The 20,111-nt window shown below is 42.5% G+C and overlaps 2 long non-coding RNA genes across 2 annotated transcripts in view; both read left to right on the top strand.

Annotated features, from left to right (window-relative positions):
- Window positions 1-261, top strand: part of LOC120567389 — a 1,337-nt gene extending 1,076 nt beyond the window's left edge. Inside the window, exon 3 of the long non-coding RNA XR_005640564.1 lies at window positions 191-261. This is a non-coding gene — a long non-coding RNA (uncharacterized LOC120567389). The remainder of the gene's footprint in view (window positions 1-190) is intronic.
- A 96-nt stretch (window positions 262-357) lies between these two features.
- On the top strand, window positions 358-1,128 carry LOC120567445. Its single transcript, XR_005640571.1, has 3 exons — window positions 358-459; window positions 736-961; window positions 1,060-1,128. It is a non-coding gene; the product is annotated as an uncharacterized LOC120567445 (long non-coding RNA).
- Window positions 1,129-20,111: the final 18,983 nt, after the last annotated feature.

The raw sequence follows: 20,111 nt of genomic DNA, 5'->3' as shown, positions 1-20,111 counted from the left end.
AAATGCATAGTCCAAGGTGTCGAGGGTCAGGTCTTTTATATTTTATCTGGCAATGGGATGGACAGAATTGTTAAGTTGGCTGTTTTTAAGAACATTGATGGCATCCAAAAGTAAGTGTGAATTATCTTGAAGTGGTTATGACACACACCTGATGTGAACAGTGACTAACTCAAAGCCTATGTTTCTGCAGATACACAGCCCACCTCCAGTCTGTAGGCAAGACCATCACAACGGCAAATTTCTACCTGAGGAACATACAGCAGTTCTTCAAATTTTTTCGGAAACCCCGTCCGGCCCAGTCCTTCGACTGGCGATGGATGCGGTGAGCGTGCTGCGCACCGTCAAGTGCCTCACAGACATAAACTGGAACGTTGTCCTGCACCAGCTGGCAGTGAAAAGCCACAAGATGGCCATTATAATATCCTGCCGGGGCCAAACTGATGATCCCAGAGTTGCTGGGTAAGTGTGCATCCCTCTTTCCAAAATAGCCAAAATAGTCCATCTCCAACGGAAGCCTGCCGTGCAAAGTGATGTGTGCGTTTATCTTCCCCTCAGTGTTCCCCTCACCATTTTAACAGCTACTTTGCGGCCTTCACAGCCTCTATTTACGGTCATCGCCTGGGGGTACTCGGTAACCTCTGGGTTTGCGAGGTTGAGGAGGCCGCAGTGAGTCTTGTGAGTCTGTTGTTTTTGTAAATTTTTCCTCTGAATGAGTGTGTCCGTTTTCTGTGACAGGGAACACAAGTCATTTGGGGCGGCCCAAATGTTCTTGGAGATTGACGAGTTTCGCTGGCTGGAGAGGTGGCTGTAGCTGCGGGCGGCCAGTAAGCCACCGAACCAGCTGTATTTTGGGAAGGGCCCTTGTTAAAACTTCTTGCACAACCTGCAGGTAGCGTGTGCGGAGATGGGCCTTAAAAGGTGCCCCAACTTCACCAACCTGAGGACCACTGTGTCTGCTCATGTGAGTTCTTCTCAGTCACTTATCTGCTCAGGCTGGATTTCATTAAAATCTGCTCGCTTAACTAACGGTAGCAATCTTTTCTCTTCTACTTTTTTAAGGCCGTTTTAAGGCCAAGAACAACCGGCCTGCCGATTAGCGGAAGATGGTGGCCACCTTTATGTGCCACAACAGCGCCCCAGCGACTGCTTCACGCCTGAGCCTGAACGTGGCCCAGTCAAAGAGGATGAGGGAGCATTTCCACTAGGCCCTCACCCCTACCAGGAGTCAGGGACCTCGGGACTGGAGGAGGAGAGGGAGTTTATGGCGAGGCTGCAAAATGTAAGTAAAACTCTAAGATATGTACTTTGAAGACTCAGTCCATTTTATGTCTGTTACACCAGACCTCACTGTGTTTTGTGTTTGTTTTTTCTCAACAGACACCAGAGAAGGCCGATCGGGATGAGCCAGTACGGCAGGCTGATGGTGGCGTTGACTGCGCTCAAGGCTCAACTCCACCTGTCAAAAAAAGACTTCGGAGAGGGCGAGAAGGACAGCGCATTGGGTGTCACAAAAGAGTTGCAGCCCTAGACAAACACACACACACTCACACGTAAACGTTTTTTTGAATTGTGTTTTAGATTGGTTAAGATTAATTTTGTATTATAACATTTTTTTTTAAGATTCCTTTTTTTATTAGATGTTCTTTTTTAGTAGATGTTAAGATTAATTTTCTTTTAGTGTGTTTTCATGTTCTATTTTGGTATGTGTTCAATACAAGTTCCTTTTTACTTAAAATGACAACTATAATACTGAGCACGCTTAGCCTAAACATGAAGCTAGGAACACCAAATTGGTCAGGTATTCTCAACACAGGCCCACCTTCGAGTTTGTAAAGTTTCAAAGTATCTAGTTTTATTAAAATACATAGATATCCAGTGCAATACTTAACAACTGTCATAGAGTGAATGGGAACTACATTTCCTGACTGCCATTTCTTTTAGTGACAGACTATGGAGCTGGAATCAGCTTGGTTTAGTAGAGCACTCTCCACTGTACAACATATCTAAATGTCATAGTCATAACTAATTTCAAAATGTTTTTATTATGACCAGAAATCCTCCTCACTCGTCAGTAACCTCCTTTTTAAAAACTGTTTATTGCACTATATTTTATTTAAAATGTGCTGTTTTATAAAATAAAGCTATTCTAACTAAACTTTTTAAAGCTTTGTTTCATTCAAATGTTAATCTGAAATGTTATTTGGCATGTTAATGTGTTGTGACTTGAGAATTGACTATCGTAAATAGGCAATGAGTAAATGTTGAAGATTGACCAGTTTTCAACGTTGAAAATTTGACGTCTTTTAAATTTTCATTTTCAACATTCAGGAGACCGTAATTAGACGTTGAAAATCAGCCTGTTTTCAACGTTGAAAAGTCGGACAAATTTGACGTCTTTTCAATTTTAATTTTCAACCTTCAGGAGACCGTAATTAGACGTTGAAGATCGACCTGTTTTCAACGTTGAAAAGTCGGACAAATTTGACGTCTTTTCAATTTTCATTTTTGACCTTCAGGAGACCGTAATTAGACTTTGAAGATTTACGTCTATTCAACGTCTAATAGACGACTTTTTGCTAGCTGGGCAGGCTGTCACTTGACATGCGGTGGTACACAGCTATCAGCTTCTGGCCCTACTCCCGAGACAAAAATGTTCCTGCATGGAGCCTGTGGTCCAATCCCAAAGTCCTGACTCACAGACTCACGGACTTTGGTGCACGTTCTCGCGAAATTCGTAAGGGCTTAGGGTTGTCCCAATGTGGAATTTCAAAGGGCGTGAGGGTTTGAGTACACACTTACCGAGCCCTTTCCATGAGTCTGCATCGATGCAGACTTCACCAAAGGGAATTATCCACAGTTCAAAGCGTTGTGACGTTTAACGCGGAGACGATAGGGAAATCCGGAAATTACGAAGGTAAACAACAGCACGACACACGACCACGGAACGGACCAACCTGTTGTCCAGCTTGTAAAACAAGAGTTTGGAATCAGGTAGCCGTCTCCTGGGCCTTGGCCGTGTGGAAAGCAACAAACTTAAAATGAAAATTCCCAAACCGGCAAGTGTCAGCAACATCTTTGTTATTAAACGTCGCCAAGGTAACGTGATCTCGTGAAGTGCTGTCCCGATCCCATTTCTACCTATCTGAGCCCATGGCCTTTCTTGTGCCCCTAATATTTTGTGCACAGTCATGTGTTTCTCTCCAGCTGTCAATTTCCTCATCTGTAATGTTTCCCTCATGCCTGGCAGCTTCTTTAAGGGCACAACCATGGCAATTGGAGGATAGAACCTCAGTCGATCACCAGTCCCGTAAAAATATCGATGCACACCCCAATCCCATAGTTTGATGTGAACCCTGTTTTCTGCCAAGTGCCATCAAAAGACACACTGATATTTATCACTGCATCTGCATCCTCTCTCAGCAACTCTGCCACATCTGCATCGATATCGGCATAGGCCTGCCTGACATGCTCCCTCATCCTGTGACTCCAGACCCCTCTCAATTTCTGCCGTTAAAATGAAATGTGTATTGTATAAATAACTGTTCATTTGTTTTGTTTTTATAGATACAGTGCACAAAATCTGTACTGTAAGTAAAACTGACCACCGCAACACAACATAATGAATGAGATGGTATTTTATTCTATTCTTATAAATCCATCCTTATTCCATCCATACAAAACAAATATTGTTACAGTAATGTTATAATATGTTACAAGGTGGTAACAGCCACACGTATTGGTCTATTTCTGACATTAGAATTTCTACAGACTGCTTCAACTTTTCTGACACAAAACGGTTTCCATAGCGTACCTGTCACTCCCTTGGTGAAGGCCAGGGAGCCCCAGCACCTTGCTGATTTTTCTGAGAGCTGCAAATCCCAATCCTAACTCGTGTGCCAAGAGGACCATTCGCACATTGACATCAAATTCGACATCGTTCCTGGACTCATCTCGAAGTCGCGTAGATGTGTACACGCTCCTGCGGTACTTGTCATCTTTACACAGACAGCACTCAAGCAATAAACTGCTACAGAACCCATGATTCTGTGGATCTATATTCATTTTTAGCCCTGACATACCACAATTCGGACAAGTTAAATCACAAATCAGCTCATTCAATCGCACAACATGAACAAGCAGCCACTGTTGTGTAGCTTGCGCTTCATCTTTATTTACAGATTGGCTTATATCTAAATCACCCCCCCGGTTTCCCATCGACAGCTTACATTCAGATGCGCTTCCCGAGGGCATTTCACCTGGTAATCCATTGCTAATTTTCCTTTTCCCCCTTGCAAGTGACAACTGCTGTACTCTTTTTAATGATTTACGCGAAGTCATTTTCATTCATTCACTCAAAAGGTCCAAACCAGGAAGCGTCAAAGCATACCATGTGACGATTCTGAACGAATCACGTTGTCAGAAATTGGCATCAGCCAATGAGATTGCGCATTTAGAGTTAAATCCCCCCTTTTACTTTAAAGATTGGTTGCTGATAAAAAGGAAATGACCATATTTGGATCCGACAGCATTGTACAGGAGAGACAGAGCTTTCCAACGGTATATGAGATGACAGGGTGCAGGAAGCGATCGCGGAGCAGTGGGATGATTTAGAACGCCAACTTTTGTTGAATTTAGGTGAAATCTACCGACGCAAACAGACAAAGTGTTGTAAAATAAAGACCTAAATGTGTATGTCGGACTTTTATTCATCACAAATCTGAAAGACTACATGTTATTGAAGACAAATATCCAAAAATCTCAAAATTGACCAGTGAAAAAAACAAAACAATGTTTTTGCCTGCCATGTCTCGCCTTAATACACCCATGGGCATGACAAAGGTACAGGTTTTGAGATGCTTACGTAAGCAACTAGCTTTGTTGAGATTTGCCCGTTTTCACCGGCAGTTTCAAAATATGAGATTTTCATAGTAAAGGGGTGTCAATGGGATTTTTGGAGGTACTTTGCAATAAATAGATAAAATACCGCTAGTATGGGTGGCATAAAAAGAAATATTAGAAAACCGGTGTGAAAAGATGTACAATTTATACAGGCACCTTATGGGAAGAAAAGGGAGTTTGCAGGGTGAGTCTCATCTTGTAGGATCTTTAGGCCTTTCCGGTGGATACGGGCCTCGTAGATCTCACAAATGGGGGAAAGTTTGCAGCCAATGATTTTTGAGGCTGTGTTGACTATCCTATCCAGCTGCAACCTCTGCTGGACAGTAGAGTTTCCATACCAGACAGTAACGGAAAAAGTAAGGACACTCTAGATGGCGGCTCGGTAGAACTGTAACATCCCACACAGGTTACCCCAAATTTCCTCAAATGGCAAAGAAAAAAAAGCCTCTGATGGGCTTTTTTGGTAATGTTGGTAATGTTATCATCCCATTTTAAAGATGATGATATTGTTGTGCCTAGAAACCTAAAACTGTCCACCCGCTCCACCACTTCTCCACTAATGTACAAGGGCTGGGACGGCTTCCCACTTCTGCGGTAGTCGACCACTAGCTCCTTAGTTTTGGAGACATTTAACTCTAAGTTGTGGTTGGAACACCATTCAATCAGTGAGAGGACCTCATTTCTATAGGCAACATCATCATCCCCAGAAATTTACCCCACCACCGTTCTATCATCTGCAAATTTAAACATTTTAACAGAATCAGTATGTGATGTACGGTCATTAGTATACAACAAATATAGAAGAGGTGATAAAACACACCCTTGGGGGGCACCGGTGTTAATGTGCTTGAGATTAGAGATGTTATTACTGATTTTGATCACTTGTGTTCTCTGCAATAGGAAATCCAAGATCCAGTGACATAAGGAAATATGGACCTCCATTTGTTGAAGTTTCTGAAAAAGTTTACTGGGTAAAATTGTATTAAAAGCAGAGCTATAATCTATAAAGAGGACCTTTTTCATAGTTGCCTGGGGCCTCCAGGTGCTGTAGAATGGAGTGGAGACATAGGGATACAGCATCCTCAACAGACCTGTTTGCCCTGTATGCAAACTGGAAGCGGTCTAACCTGACCACATTGGACAGATGTTTACATACTATTCTCTCAAAGATTTTCATTATAACAGATGTTAGTGCTACAGGTCTGTAATCATTCAGGCAATTAATGCTGGGTTTTTTGGGCAGAGGAATTATGACAGCGGACTTAAAACATTGAGGGACAATGCATTCCCTCAGAGACCGGTTAAATATGTCTGTGAGGACTGAGGCAAGTTCATCTGCACAGTGCTTGATAGTAGCGGAGGATACAAGGTCAGGACCTGCAGCTTTCCTGCAGTTCTGCTTTTGTAGTAGGAGCCTGACCTCATCCTCCTGTTACAAAAGGAGGGCTGGGGTTATGTGACGTCATCGGTTGTGTGATGTCATCGACATGGTATCTGCGACAATAAAATTCATTGAGCCTGTCAGGCAGCTTCGGATCATCAGTGACCACTGGCGCTGTACTTGTATAGTTAGTAATCTGCTTCAGGCCCTCCCATATTCCTCTACTGTCATCAGCCTCAAGTTTCCTTTCCAGCTTGTGCCTGTAGTCAGCCTTGGCCTTATTGACAGCTCTCTCAAAGTCATATTTAGCCGCCTTGTACAGATCTCTATCCCCACTCTTGTAGGCTATGTTTGCAAACTATGTTTGTTTTTCCATAGATGTTTTATCTCTCTGCTAAACCATGGCTTATTATTACTGTACACAGTCACAGACTGAGTGGGCACACATACATTTTCAGAGAAGTTTATGTAGGCATTAACCACCTCAGCAAATTTATTAAGATCATGACATGACTCTTTAAAAACCGACCTGTCTGTGTTATCAAAACAGTCCTTGAGTACACAAATTGCTTGAGAAGACCATTGTTTTAATACCTTAGGTCGTTGGTTTAACAGATTTTAGTTTCTGACGGTAGATGGGGATCAGAAGGACAGTGTTATGGTCTGACTGCCCTAGGGGAGCCCACGCAATGGTACAATAACACTGGTCCAATACTTTATCATACCTGGTGGGCACCTGAATTTGCTGTTTAAACCTGGGCAGAGACCGCTTCAAGTTGACGTGATTAAAGTCCCCTAGAACCAGCACCATAGCATCCAGATAAGAGTTTTCAATGTTCGTAATATGAGCAGAGAGTTGCTGGGCTGCTTCAGACCCAGTAGCTTGTGGAGGTATATAATAAGCGACCAGTATGATGGAAGTGAAATTCCTTGGTAGGTAGAACGGTCTGCATTTTATGGTAAGCGTCTCGAGAACTGGAGAGCAAGCCTGTGCAATCACTGTTGTGTCTGTACACCATCTCTTGTTCACATAGAGACATACACCGGCGCCTTTGGACTTGTGAGAGGCCTCGGCGCGGTGGAGAGTGAAGCCGTCCTGGTTTACCGCCGAGTCGGGGATGCCGGTTAAGCCAGGTTTCGGTGAGACACAGGATGGAGCAATCTGCAATGATGTAAATGTAAATTTAAAAAAAAAAAGCGCTTTAACATAGTACAGGAACCATTCACCATTCATACACTGCCATACAAGGTGCCACCTGCTCATCAGATAAACATTCACACACATTTACACTCCGATGGCGCAGCATCGGGGGCAACTCAGGGTTTAGTGTCTTACCCAAGGACACTTCGGCATGGCAGGGCCAGGGATCGAACCACCAACCTTCCGATTGGCAGGCGACCTCTCTACCACTTAGCCACCTGCTATTGATGAGGATGGCAAGCTCATTGTGTTTGTTGACCAGTGAGCGGACGTTGGAGAGTAGAATGCTCGGTAGTGGGGATCGATGCCTCCGTCGTTTAAGCCGGACCAGAGCGCCAGCTCTTTTGCCCCGTTTCCTGGGCTTCAGCTGGGTCTTGTGGTTGGCGTGCGCCCGCCCAACCCTGGTGACTGCAGATCCGATAAAGACGTCCTCATAAAAGTTCAACTTTGGTTGAAGGTTTACCATATTATCTCGTATGTGAAGGAGAGCCAGCCTTTCGTATTTTATCAGCCCAAAGATGTAATCTACTCGAAAACATAGCACTAACAAACATATCAACAGTCAGAGCAACACTATGTCGCCATTGGACGGTGCCATCTTGGATCAGTCTCTGTGGATTGAGGACATATTAACTACTATTACTTATACTTAACGTTACTATTATACTATTAGCTTTGCCGTTGTACAGTAGTAACATAACATTTATTGACCAGTAACGTTCAAGCTTTTAAAACAAATGCGGTGGTAAAATATGTGATCAACAAAGAATTATGTAAAAATGACAAGGTGAACCGATGCTGTTAATGAACCAGCGAATCAGTTGTGAGTCGATATGTGTAATAATTTAACACACAAACATATTAAACAAATGGCAAAACTGAAATCATACTTAAATCTTCCTCTATTCTTCATGTTGCACAGGCTCGGCATTACTGGGCCATCAATGCCACAAACCTAGTGTTGCAACGTTTTTATGGAGGGGAGGACACCTGCCCAGACTTCAGGCTGGTCAGAGAGGCCATGCAGCAGCTCATGCTGGCCCTGAAGACGGACAGGCAGCACGGATGGGGCCCAACCCTGGAGACACCCTCGTGTTCCTGTTCTGGGCTGGCCTACAGAGTTGTCTCCAGGGTCTTCTGCATGCCTCTTCCCACGGTCCACAGAGTTGTCCACAGCAGTGATTTTCAACCACTGTGCCGCGGCACACTAGTGTGCCGTGAGAGATCGTCCAGTGTGCCGTGGGAAATTGTCAGATTTTACTTAATTGGTCCATCCATTTTTTTATTGAGTTACGCTTCGGATTGTTGCACATCTGTGCCTGCAATGTGATGACTGGCAGAGCAATTAAATACTATTCCGTGTCAGTAGGTGGCAGTATAGCGCAATAATGACCTTGTTACGCGCGAAAGGCAGTGACAGCAGTAGGGTCGAGATCATTAATGTAAGCCTGCAACAGCGATGGATACATTTTTAAAAAGGAAAAATGCTGATTCTGATCTGGGCACTGGACAAAATTCTAACCCAGATCAAGAACCTAGTACGAGTGGTGGTCAAAAGAAAGCAAAAACAGTGAGCTCGAGGCAATACAACGAAAGTTATCTTTCATTAGGATTTACTTTCACCGGGGATCCAACTGCACCGACTCCGTTATGCTTGGTGTGTGGGGAAAAGCTATCCAACAGTGCCATGATCCCAACCAAGCTTAAACGCCATCTCCAAACAAAACACCCGTCACTTCAAAACAAGAACATGGACTATTTTGTCCGCCTGCGTGAACACACTGAGAAACAGGTAACGTTAATGAGAAAAACCACAAATGTGTCTGAGAGAGCTCTCAAAGCTAGATACTTAGTAGCTGAACTAGTAGCCAAATCAAAAAAGCCACACACTGTTGCAGAGACATTAATATTACCTGCCTGCAAAGCCATTGTGAATGAGATGCTCGGCCCTGACGCGGTTAAAGAAGTAGCCAGAGTCCCTCTCTCAGATAACACAATTGCCAGACGTATTTCTGACATGTCTGCAGACATAGACTGTGTTGTTTTGGAAATGATACGCATCAGTGGGAAATTTGCACTGCAACTAGAGTCTACGGACATTAGTGGACATGCTCAACTCTTGGCCAATGTGCGTTTTGTGGATGGAGACTCCATCAGAGAAAACTTCCTATTTTGCAAATCATTGCCAGAAAAAACAACAGGAGAGGAAATATTTCGGGTCACAACAGAATATCTAGAACAAGGAGGACTTAAGTGGGAAAACTGCATGAGTGTCTGCACTGATGGAGCAGCAGCCATGGTCGGGCGCTGCAAAGGCTTCGTTAGCAGAGTGAAAGAGAGACACCCAGATGTTATTGTTACGCACTGTTTTTTGCACCACGAGGCACTTGTCGCCAAAACTTTACCAGCAGACCTAGCTCCTGTGTTGGATGATGTTGTGCGCATGGTAAACTTCGTCAAGACCAGACCTCTGAAAAGCCGCATATTTGCATCTTTATGTGAGGAAATGGGAGCGGAGCATAAAGCCTTATTGCTCCACACGGAGGTCCGATGGTTGTCGCGCGGCAAAGTGTTGGCCCGTGTGTATGAGCTGCGGGAGGAACTTAAAGTGTTTCTGACTGATGAGAGGTGCGATAAAGCAAAGCTGCTTGCATCTGATGAGTGGTGTGCAAGGCTGGCATACATGGCAGACATATTTCAGCATCTGAATGAACTGAACACACGAATGCAAGGCAGAAATGAAAACCTACTCACAAGCACAGACAAAATAAATGGATTCCGTTCAAAGGTGCACCTCTGGCAACAACATCTGGAAAATGCCAAGCTTGACCTGTTCCCACTCACCCATAAATGGCAAGGAGATGTCAACACTGCTGCACTGTGTGAGATAATAGGTAAACATTTGAAAACTCTTGAGGAGAAGTTGTCATTTTATTTCCCCTCAACCTCCACTGAATGCCTTGACTGCGTTAGGGACCCATATAGCTCAGCAGCAGTTTTTGGAAAGGACATGACTTTACAGGAGCAGGAGGGACTAACTGAACTGAGACAAGACCGTGGGTTAAAGCTAAGCTTTGCTGATCTACCTTTGGACAGTTTTTGGTTGACTGCTGCCAAGGAGTTCCCCATTCTGGCAAACAGAGCTATTTCAGCATTGCTCCCATTTTCCACAATATATCTTTGTGAGCTGAGCTTCTCAAGCATGACTGCTATAAAAACAAAAAAAAAGAGAGCGACAGAGCGGTCGAGGAAGAGCTTTGTGTGTGCCTTTCTTCAGTTCCTGCCAGGATATCAGCTTTGTGTTCATCTAAACAGGCCCAGGTTTCACACTAAGTGAGTATAAACACATTGAGAGACTAAGTCTTCATTATATACTGTAATAGGCTACAATGTGTGATTTTGTAACATTTTTGGTTGGTAGTGTGCCGCGGGACTTTTTCAATGTAAAAAATGTGCCGTGGCTCAAAAAAGGTTGAAAAACACTGGTCCACAGGATGGTGGATGAGGTGGTGGCTGTGCTCCCCCAGTTTGTCCACTTCTCCCGAACACAGGAGGAGCTCCAGGTGGTCGGGGATGGTTTTGCCCGGTTGGCTCATCACCACGCATTTGCCAAGGCAGCAGGGGCAGTAGATGGCTGCCACATCCGCATAAAATGTCCTGGCGGCCCTGATGGTCACAACTACAACAACAGGAAGCTCTTCCTGTCCGTGGTGCTCCAGGCAGTCTGTGACCATCAGGCTCGCTTTGACATCTTTGTTGGTTACCAAGGAAGTGTGCATGATGCACGCATCCTAAAGAACAGCCCCATCTACATTAGGGGGACTTACCCTCCACCTGGGTATTTTCTCTTAGCTGATGGTGGCTACCCATGTCTACAGGAACCCCTGGCCCTTATCACACCATAAAAGAGGCCAGTGAGAGGCATGGCAGAGCAACGGTTTAATTACCATCATTCCAGAGGTCGCACAATCATTGAGCGTGCCTTTGGAATGATGACAACCCGCTCAGGTGCATCTTTTTAGAAGCACTTGAAGTACATCCACTGTTTGTCCCTAAGGTAATAAATCATTGCAATATTTCTGTAGTGAATTTCTTAATCAAATCATAAGATCCTACTCAAAACAACAGTTAGTTGGCTGGCTGACTAAACAGGGAGGGACTAGAAATAGTATGTTGCTTCTTTATTTTGAGAGTGAATTGCCCCACAATATGAATATAGTTTAATAACTTTTATTTTGTTGGTAACCGTTGTTGTATAAAGTTATTTGTATAATCACAATATTAAACTCCAGGGTGAGATTCTATGGCACTTCAGTGAAGCTTAATGTTACAGACCTCGGCGCATCACTGTTAAATCACACCCTTGTGTAATACTGCACGGTTTTACATCTATGGATAGAGTATCTCCCGAATATGATAAAAAAAAGATAAGTCTCATAACAGGAATATTTATGTCCAAAACACACAAACAACATGCTAGCTCCATGGGTTCAGTGATAGCAGCCTCCATAGAAACCACCAGCAGGTTATCAGTGGCGGATCAAGTAATGAAAATGAACATTCTGATTAATAGTGGATGTGTTGTGGGTAAAATAATGTATAATCAATGAGGAAAATATTACTGTGAACATAGCTGAGCTGCTGTCACCTGCTGTGCCTGTGCAATGTCTCACCGTAATAGGCAAAAGTAGTTGACACGAATTGAGCTCACTCCTGTAACCAATCATGCTTTAGACTGAGGTTAGGACCTCCTAACACAGAAATGTAGGTGGATAAAAATGTAGAAATAAATGTAAAGCATTTACTTATTCTTTTATTTATACATTTATTTCAATTTATTTATTGAGATTTCGGTCATGTTTCGTCCTCCATAAATAAGGTGAGGGTTTGAATATACACACACACACACACACACACACAAAACTTTGTTTATGCAACTCCAAGTGTTATATCACTGTATTTTTTTGTGTGAAGATGAATTGGGGCACACTTCCCCCTCTTGGGCTAAGCCTATCCACTTCTCAAGTGGTTAATGAAGGGCTACACTCAGTTGCCTGCCTCACTCCTCAACAAGAGCCCTTCAGCATTTACTTGAGCGCAACAGTGGTGGGAATAGTTTCAAAAGGCTTAATTCAAGGTGGATGATCCTGCTCAAGTGAATGACTTTCACTTTACTCAAGATGGTGGTGGCATGCTGTTCTTTTTTCACAACTTTTGAGAACAAAAGTTTGTATTCCATCTGGATGTAGAAAACAGCTGGCTTGGAGAAACTCTGCCCCAAACAGGCACAAGCTCACACTGCTGGCCAAAAACAGCAGCAGGAGACACGATGTGATGCTGTCAACTGGTTTACTGAGCTGGAATCATTCCTGGCCAGCTCAACTGCTGTTTATCTGCATCTTACACCCTTTTGGTGGATATAATTTAGCATAAAAAAAACAGAGCAGTTTTACATAAGGGGGTAAGCGAGCATCCGGAAAGTGTACCTCATATGGGGAGAATCTGAGGCTAACAAGCCATCACCTTCCACTAGCATTCCATTGACTGCCATTCATTTTGGCGTCACTTTGACAGCAAATAACTTTACATCTGAAGCGTTTGAAGACTCTATTTGTCCATTGTTTATTTCCAAAGAAACACGATAATGTATAAAAGGCTCAATTACCTTGTATCTCACGTTATGGCCCTGTCGCAGCAGTTTTTGCAAAAATAGGCTAACGATTGTGTCATAACCATGCGACTTGCTGTCGCACAGTAGATAAATTACCGTATAGTCAGGAGAAGCTCGCAGGCAATCGGGGGGACGTGGAGGCGTACAGTCAAGGGAGAAGCCCATGGAGAGTCCATGAAAATCATCGTAACAAAATATTTCAGCCATGTTTTGATGGATTGGAAATACTTCGGTATGTGGCAAGTGAATTCATATGAAGTAACATTTATCCAAGAACAACTAGAATGATTCAGATTTCTCTTGGCAAAGCTACCAGAAGACTTACAAATTTCAGACAGGTTGCTCATGTCACATCTGCGTCGTCAAGCTCAGTTTGAGGCTGCGCAGTATGCTCAGCCATCACCGGAAAAGTGCTTCTAATATCCTTCACTGGTCTCCGTTGAAGTCTATGGCTGTGTAAATTCTTTTCACTGTCTATGGTTTTAAACCAGTGCATTGTATAGTGACTTTAGGTATTAATTTTATCACCATATGTTCTTGCATGTATGTATATATTAGGGCTGTCAAAATTAATGTGATAGTGACGAGTAAACGCAAATTCCTTTTAACGCCACTCTTTTTTTTTTTTTACGTGCGATTAACACATGCACTGTGATTTGGGCCTCCAGCTCTGCAGCCCCCTCACTCTGACATCTCTCCATTCCTGTGTAATGTATGTAATAGCAACAGAGCGAAAACATTGTAATTTCCCCTTGTGGAATTGATAAAATATACATTATTATTATTATCATTATCATTATCATTATCATTATCATTATCATTAATATTATTATTCTGTGCTGTGCAGTGTTTTAAAACCGGATTGGAAAACCTCTAGAATATTATGTTCTTCCAGAAAGGCCATTAATTGACTGTACACAATCTTCTCCAGGATTTTTGAAAGGAAAGGCAATTTGGAGACAGGCCTGAAATTTGAAAAGGACTGCAGGATCTAGAGCAGGTTTTTTAATCAGAGGTTGTACTACTGCATGTTTAAAATTTTCCAGGGACCACACCTGAGGAATGACTGCTATTAATGACTGCAATAACAGATGGTCCTACAGTGGAGAAAACCTCCTTATATAGTCGAGGAGGGACTGCATCGTTTGGAGAACCTGAGGGCTTCAAATGACCTGTCAGAGTACAATAGGTGGACTCAAATGCACGACTCAAGACAAACAGGTAAGTGCAGTTTTATTGTTCCAAGAACAATCAGGCAACAGTACAAAATTGGCAGGCAAAAACGTCGTCAGGAAACAGGCAAAAGGTCTAGAGAACACTGGGATAGACAAACAAGGAAAACGCTGGAGAGTGAGTTGCGCAAGGTTCATCAACAATCTGGCACAGGTAAGTGAATTTGGTGAGTATTTATACTAGGGGAACAGGTGATGATGATTACACACAGGTGAGACACAAGGGATGGGAGGGTAATCACAGAGGCAGGAAGACAAGTGACCAGGAATGTATACAAACAGTGGATTTCAAAATATAACAGGAAGTCCAGAAAACAAACAAAACATAAAATATGAGCGGAGTGGGGCTGAACATGACATGACCAACAATCTCCTGTAAAAAGGAAAGAGTTACAGGCTCAAACTGGTCAAAAACAGCAGAGCTGGGGACAGAGATTGAGGGGTCATAAACTGAAGGTGAGATTTGAGCCCTAATTGAAGTGACCTTATCAACAAAAAAAGTGAAGGAAGTTTTCACACACAGCAGGGGACACCTCCTTACAGGCAGTCTCCGGGGCATTTAGAAGTGAGTCAATAGTGTTAAACAAAACACGAGGCTTGTGACAGTTTGACAGGATAATATCTGAGAAATGTTTTCTTTTAGCATCTTTCACAGTTTTCTGATAATGACGCCAGCAGTCCCTTGACATTTGAAAAGACACATGCAGTTTGTCCTTCTTCCACATGCACTCAGCTCTACGGCACTCACGTCTGACAGCATGAGTCTTGTCATTTAGCCAGGGCTCAGATTTAGTTTTAGGCTGCCTGGATTTTAATGGAGCCACAGTCTCTAAAACAGTTTGGCAGGTGGAGTGAATGCGCTGTTTCAGGTTTGCTGTGGATGTGACTGAAGTGCAGATTTTCTTTTTGAAAGCCGGCGGGCAAAGTTTGCACAGAAATGTAAGATTTTTTCCCATCCTCACCGACCTTTAACCTTAAAACTTGTTTAAATGGTCATACAAAGCCTCCATGCTGCTTTGTCGCCTCCATGCTGCTTTTTGTTTTGATGACGCATGCGGCGGTGCGACACTGGTGGCTGGTGTTGCCAGATTGGGTGTTTTTTCCGCTACATATTAAGGCCTGTTTACGGTGTGTTTTAGCCGGATTTTGGCCTGGAAGGCTCTATAGAAATCTGGCACCCTATCACAGTAATGTTCATCAGGCAGTAATACAGTACGTTCAGTTCATGTTCGCCCAAAATATGAACGAGTTCAGGCACAACACTGACTACGGTCACGCGCAAAGTCTCCCGGTTTTAGTTCCGGGAAATCTGGTCACCCTAGATTTACAGCCACCCCTTCTTGGCTTAAAATTACTTACCGTTTGTCCGCTACGGCCACTTAACAGGCTACACGTTATATACAGCCACTTGCCTTGCCTGGTCCTCCGGTAACGTTAGCAGTTAAGGCGTGACCAGTCGGGATCACTTCACTGGCTGGGGGTCAATTTTTTTGCGAGTAACTAACTTGAGTAACTTTACCATAAAATTCAGTGTGAGTACACAAATGTTTAAATGACTGAAAATGCCTGTCCCTAGTAACATTAGCCGTAATAAATTAGCCTGAAGCTATGCTTACCTGTTCAGGAGGAAATTCACCAACTCTGCGTCCTTTTGGGCTCTAAGCTGTCTCCATCTTTCAAATACATCTCCAATATTTACCTAGGGTTCGTTACATCTCTGGTCATGCAACTGTTCGAAGTTTTTTATTTTTTCCATTCAAATTTTTATTGAGCTATAGATTATTGTACAGACAGTGAATTAGTCAAGTCAGTGCTCTTTTTTATTTTTTTTGGAGCAGTGAAAGTAAAGGTACAGGTAAAGGTAGTTTCATTCCCCCATACCCTACCCAATCCCCAATCTACTACTTCTACTCATCTAACTCGTTCAGGAGGTATAGTGATACAGTGCGTATATGTATTTTTATAACTTTCATTGTTGCCTACGTTTTTTAGGTTGGGTAGAATATATCTCCATTGATCCCGTTGTTTGTTTGCTGCCTCCATGGCTGTACTACAGCTGTAGCGCGCTGGGATCGCGTTTTTACAGACCATCTGGCAACCCGGCCTGGCTGTCAGAATGGGCAGTTGATACCAACACACAGGCCAAAACACAAACAGAAAATCCATTACGGAACGAAAATTTCAAAGGAAAAAATACTGGCTTTGGCATTGTTGTCAGAAAACAGTATTTCAGCTTAGCATGTTACCTTAACTTCCCCTTGGTCAGGGAAAGATAATGGCTTGGGTTTAAATCATACTGTAAAATTAATGAAAAATAACGCCCTAGGGCATGCCCTGCTTTATCGTCTGTTTTAAAATAAATGGGACCATAATTACAGAATGAACATCATGCTGTATTGAAGAAGACTTAAAACTATTGTTTGAGGCCATAGACTTGTTAGGAACATTTTTATTAAGGTAATAAATCAAGTCAGAAATAGGGTTATTTCCTTACACTCCTATATAAACAAACTTCCTGCTGGAGATGAGAGAGAATGCAGGTTTAAGGCACTTCCTTATTGGTTTCACTTTGCAGGCCCGGAAGTTGGCGCTTGGTTTAAATAAGTGCTTAGTTAGGGCAAGAACAACATTATGATTTGGGTTTAACCTCTTAAGTCTGCCTCCAATATTAGAAACACAGCTAATTCCAAGGGTATACGTCTTATCACTCTACAACAAAAATCCCCCAAAATAGCAGCCAAAGAAGAGCAAAAAATACATTTCTTTGCTGTTTTGCAATGAAAAGTTGTGTTTAAAAGCATATCAACGCTGCTAAATGTTAATCCTGCGTTAATGCTGTTAAGTCTGTGTCTCTTTGAAAAATTTTTCACAGTCTACAGGTATTTTCCTTTCCGGGGGGAGGTGTCTAACGTGAAACAGGGATTTTTAGACTGTCCCTCGACTCTATTGGCTTTGAGGGTTTGATAGAGGCGTCAATCATCCAAATTGGCCAATGGATTCCCAAAATATCCGCCCGACCTTATATTGTCTGACTTCTGTCTAAGCTGCCATTCAAACCTGCTCAAGTTAGAACCTCAGAACTTCATTTCCTTTGTATGGCTGTTATTTGAATGGGAGAATGTATAGGTCTGGTTGATTTTTCCAAACAAAGCCAGAAACACTGTATTTAAATGGAATGAATACCAACAGTGACATATGAGTGAACCTTTAGAGGTTGGTACCTTAGAAATGTCAAATGTGCTCAAAATGGCACATTTGGAGAGTCCGCCTAAACATGCCTCTACTAAAACCTCTCTAACTTTGCTGTGCTTTACTTTATAAGCATCACTCCTTTCACATGTAATGTTAAGATGTTGGGCTTTGGGTTTCTAGAGGTTTTGGGCTGCAACTGCATCAATGCATTGCCATAAATCTCAGAAGTGTTACCTTTATTATGATCCCAAGCTCATTTAAATAGACTTTGTCATTGTAGAGATATACTCAGTTCTTTATGGGCGTGTCATTTGCGAGCCGGGGCCTGAGCCACAGGCATAGGACTTAAGAGGTTTATTTACTGTTTTGTGCAAAGAACATTTGTGGTCATGGTTAAGAGAAACCGATTCTCATCAGGTCTTCTCTTCTTTAACCATTTTCTTCATCCTGTATTTTAGTCTCTCTAACTCTTGGTCTAGAATTAAAATTATACAGCTGCTTTTTGCGTGTGTGTGTGTGTGTGTGTGTGTGTGTGTGTGTGTGTGTGTGTGTGTGTGTGTGTGTGCGTGTAGGGCAGAATAAGAAGCAGAGATGATAAGAGGTCAGCCACTATTAAGCTAGCTTAGCTTGTGTATATGCAAATACAATTCTATGCAGTGTGGCTGTGGGCCGTGATCATGTTAATCCTCTTCTTTCAAACTGCCAGCAGCTTTTTTTTACACTAAAGTTAATGTGAAAAAATCTCCAAAGTGAAAAAGAAAGTGTCTGATTTGGAAGAGGTTGTGCCCCTGGCATGCTTCAGATTGAGCAAAGTGCTTTGTAAAGTGAGAAAGTTTACCCGTTTCCTGTAGAGCACGGCTGCTATTCATTTTTAGAGCCAGGTTGGAACTCATAGAGTACAATGTGTTTAAATGTATATATTCGCTTTATGAAAAGAAGTCCAGGAAATACAGTATGTTCTATTTTCCCCAAGTACTTTTAAGATACCAATAAACATATATTTGTAGTGGGGGAAATTATCTTTGTCCACATTTCCTTCTATCATTTCACATAAAAAACATCCGGATAAGGGAAGGGAATCTACATTTCCTAAATAGCACTAAACATGAAGTAAACAGGAAACACGCATGATAATGGGAATGTCATCAGTTTTGCAAGTATTTGGTCATAAACCAAAGTATTGGACAAAATTAAAAGTTTGATAGTTTGAAAGTTTTTGGGAGGGAAAACTTTGACCTGCGGGGGCGCTACAGGAAAAGTCGCGATTGCCAAAGTCATTCGGATTCAACCTGAACCAGAAAATATTTAATAAGAATTTAGTGTGCGTTGTCGGGTTCAAGTATCCTTCATTTTTTCACGTGTCACTTTTCTGGTGTGTACACACTACATACTTCAAGCCTGCTCACAATTAGTGTGTATGGATTTACAACACATTCTCACTCCAGCCCGTCAAAAACCGACACTTGGTCAGGTGCCTTTTGCCGTTTGTTACTGATGCGAAAAGTCTCCTTTAGCTTCTCGCCCTTTGGTGTAATTTTTAGACGGTTGGTCGGGACTCATGGCATCACTTTTTGACACTCATGGCATCACTTTTTGACACTCTGTGTCGGGACGTACGTTTAACTGACATGTGGCACAAGAACGAGACAGGTTTAGGAAAAGATCGTGGTTGGGATTACAAAATGTACATTTCATTGACATGCGGGACATGCACGGGACAGGAACCCCCCATCTCTTGGGAGTTAGTCCTCTGTTGTTTGACCCATCCACCACCCCAAACTACTTCCTTACGCAGATTTTCGGTCTTTCATACTAATCACTACCGTTGTCACTCCAAATACTACATCATCTTACAGAGCTGCTGCAATGCGGAGCGACCTATACAGACGCTAAAGGGTGATTTTTGAATCGATATCTGACGGTGAGAGCAACTGACTAAGCGTCAGTATTTTACGAGTTGGGAGTGAGATGAGGTTGGGATTTAAGATACGCCTCCTGTACCGCTTTTAATGTTAAACCTAAAATGGAGGACGGATGATAAAGGGAGTGTCAAGTCTGAATCAGCAGCAGCATTGCATTTCCGTCAACTTCTGTCAAAAATGATTAAAAAAGAGGCTTAGGACCGGTCTGATTGACCAAACTTAACTGTCTGTATTGATCTGAGCTATTCATATCTGATTTTGTTTGGCCTTCCTGTCTCTCATAACTACTCACACATACACACGCAAGTCCACATATCTTCATTTTATCTATATTCTTGTAATTTAATTTATGCCTTTTTATGTTTATGTAGCCGACCTGCTTGTTTTTTAAATCCAGTGCTTACTTGTGTTCAATTTGTTGTTTGTTTATGACTCATTTTATATATTTTTTTTTCTCTTAGGTGAGATTCCTTCTATAAGCCCCTAGGGGTTTTCTTAATCTAACCTGCACAATCTTTTTTTATGTTATTTTTATTTTCTTGTGTTACTGTTGTCTTGATTTTATTGTGCACAATAAACAAATTCAAATGAACACAGCAAATGTGAGATCAGT

Source organism: Perca fluviatilis, chromosome 10 (assembly GCF_010015445.1).
Source record: "Perca fluviatilis chromosome 10, GENO_Pfluv_1.0, whole genome shotgun sequence".
Taxonomy (NCBI): domain Eukaryota; kingdom Metazoa; phylum Chordata; class Actinopteri; order Perciformes; family Percidae; genus Perca; species Perca fluviatilis.
This window is presented reverse-complemented; position numbering and strand designations above follow the sequence as displayed.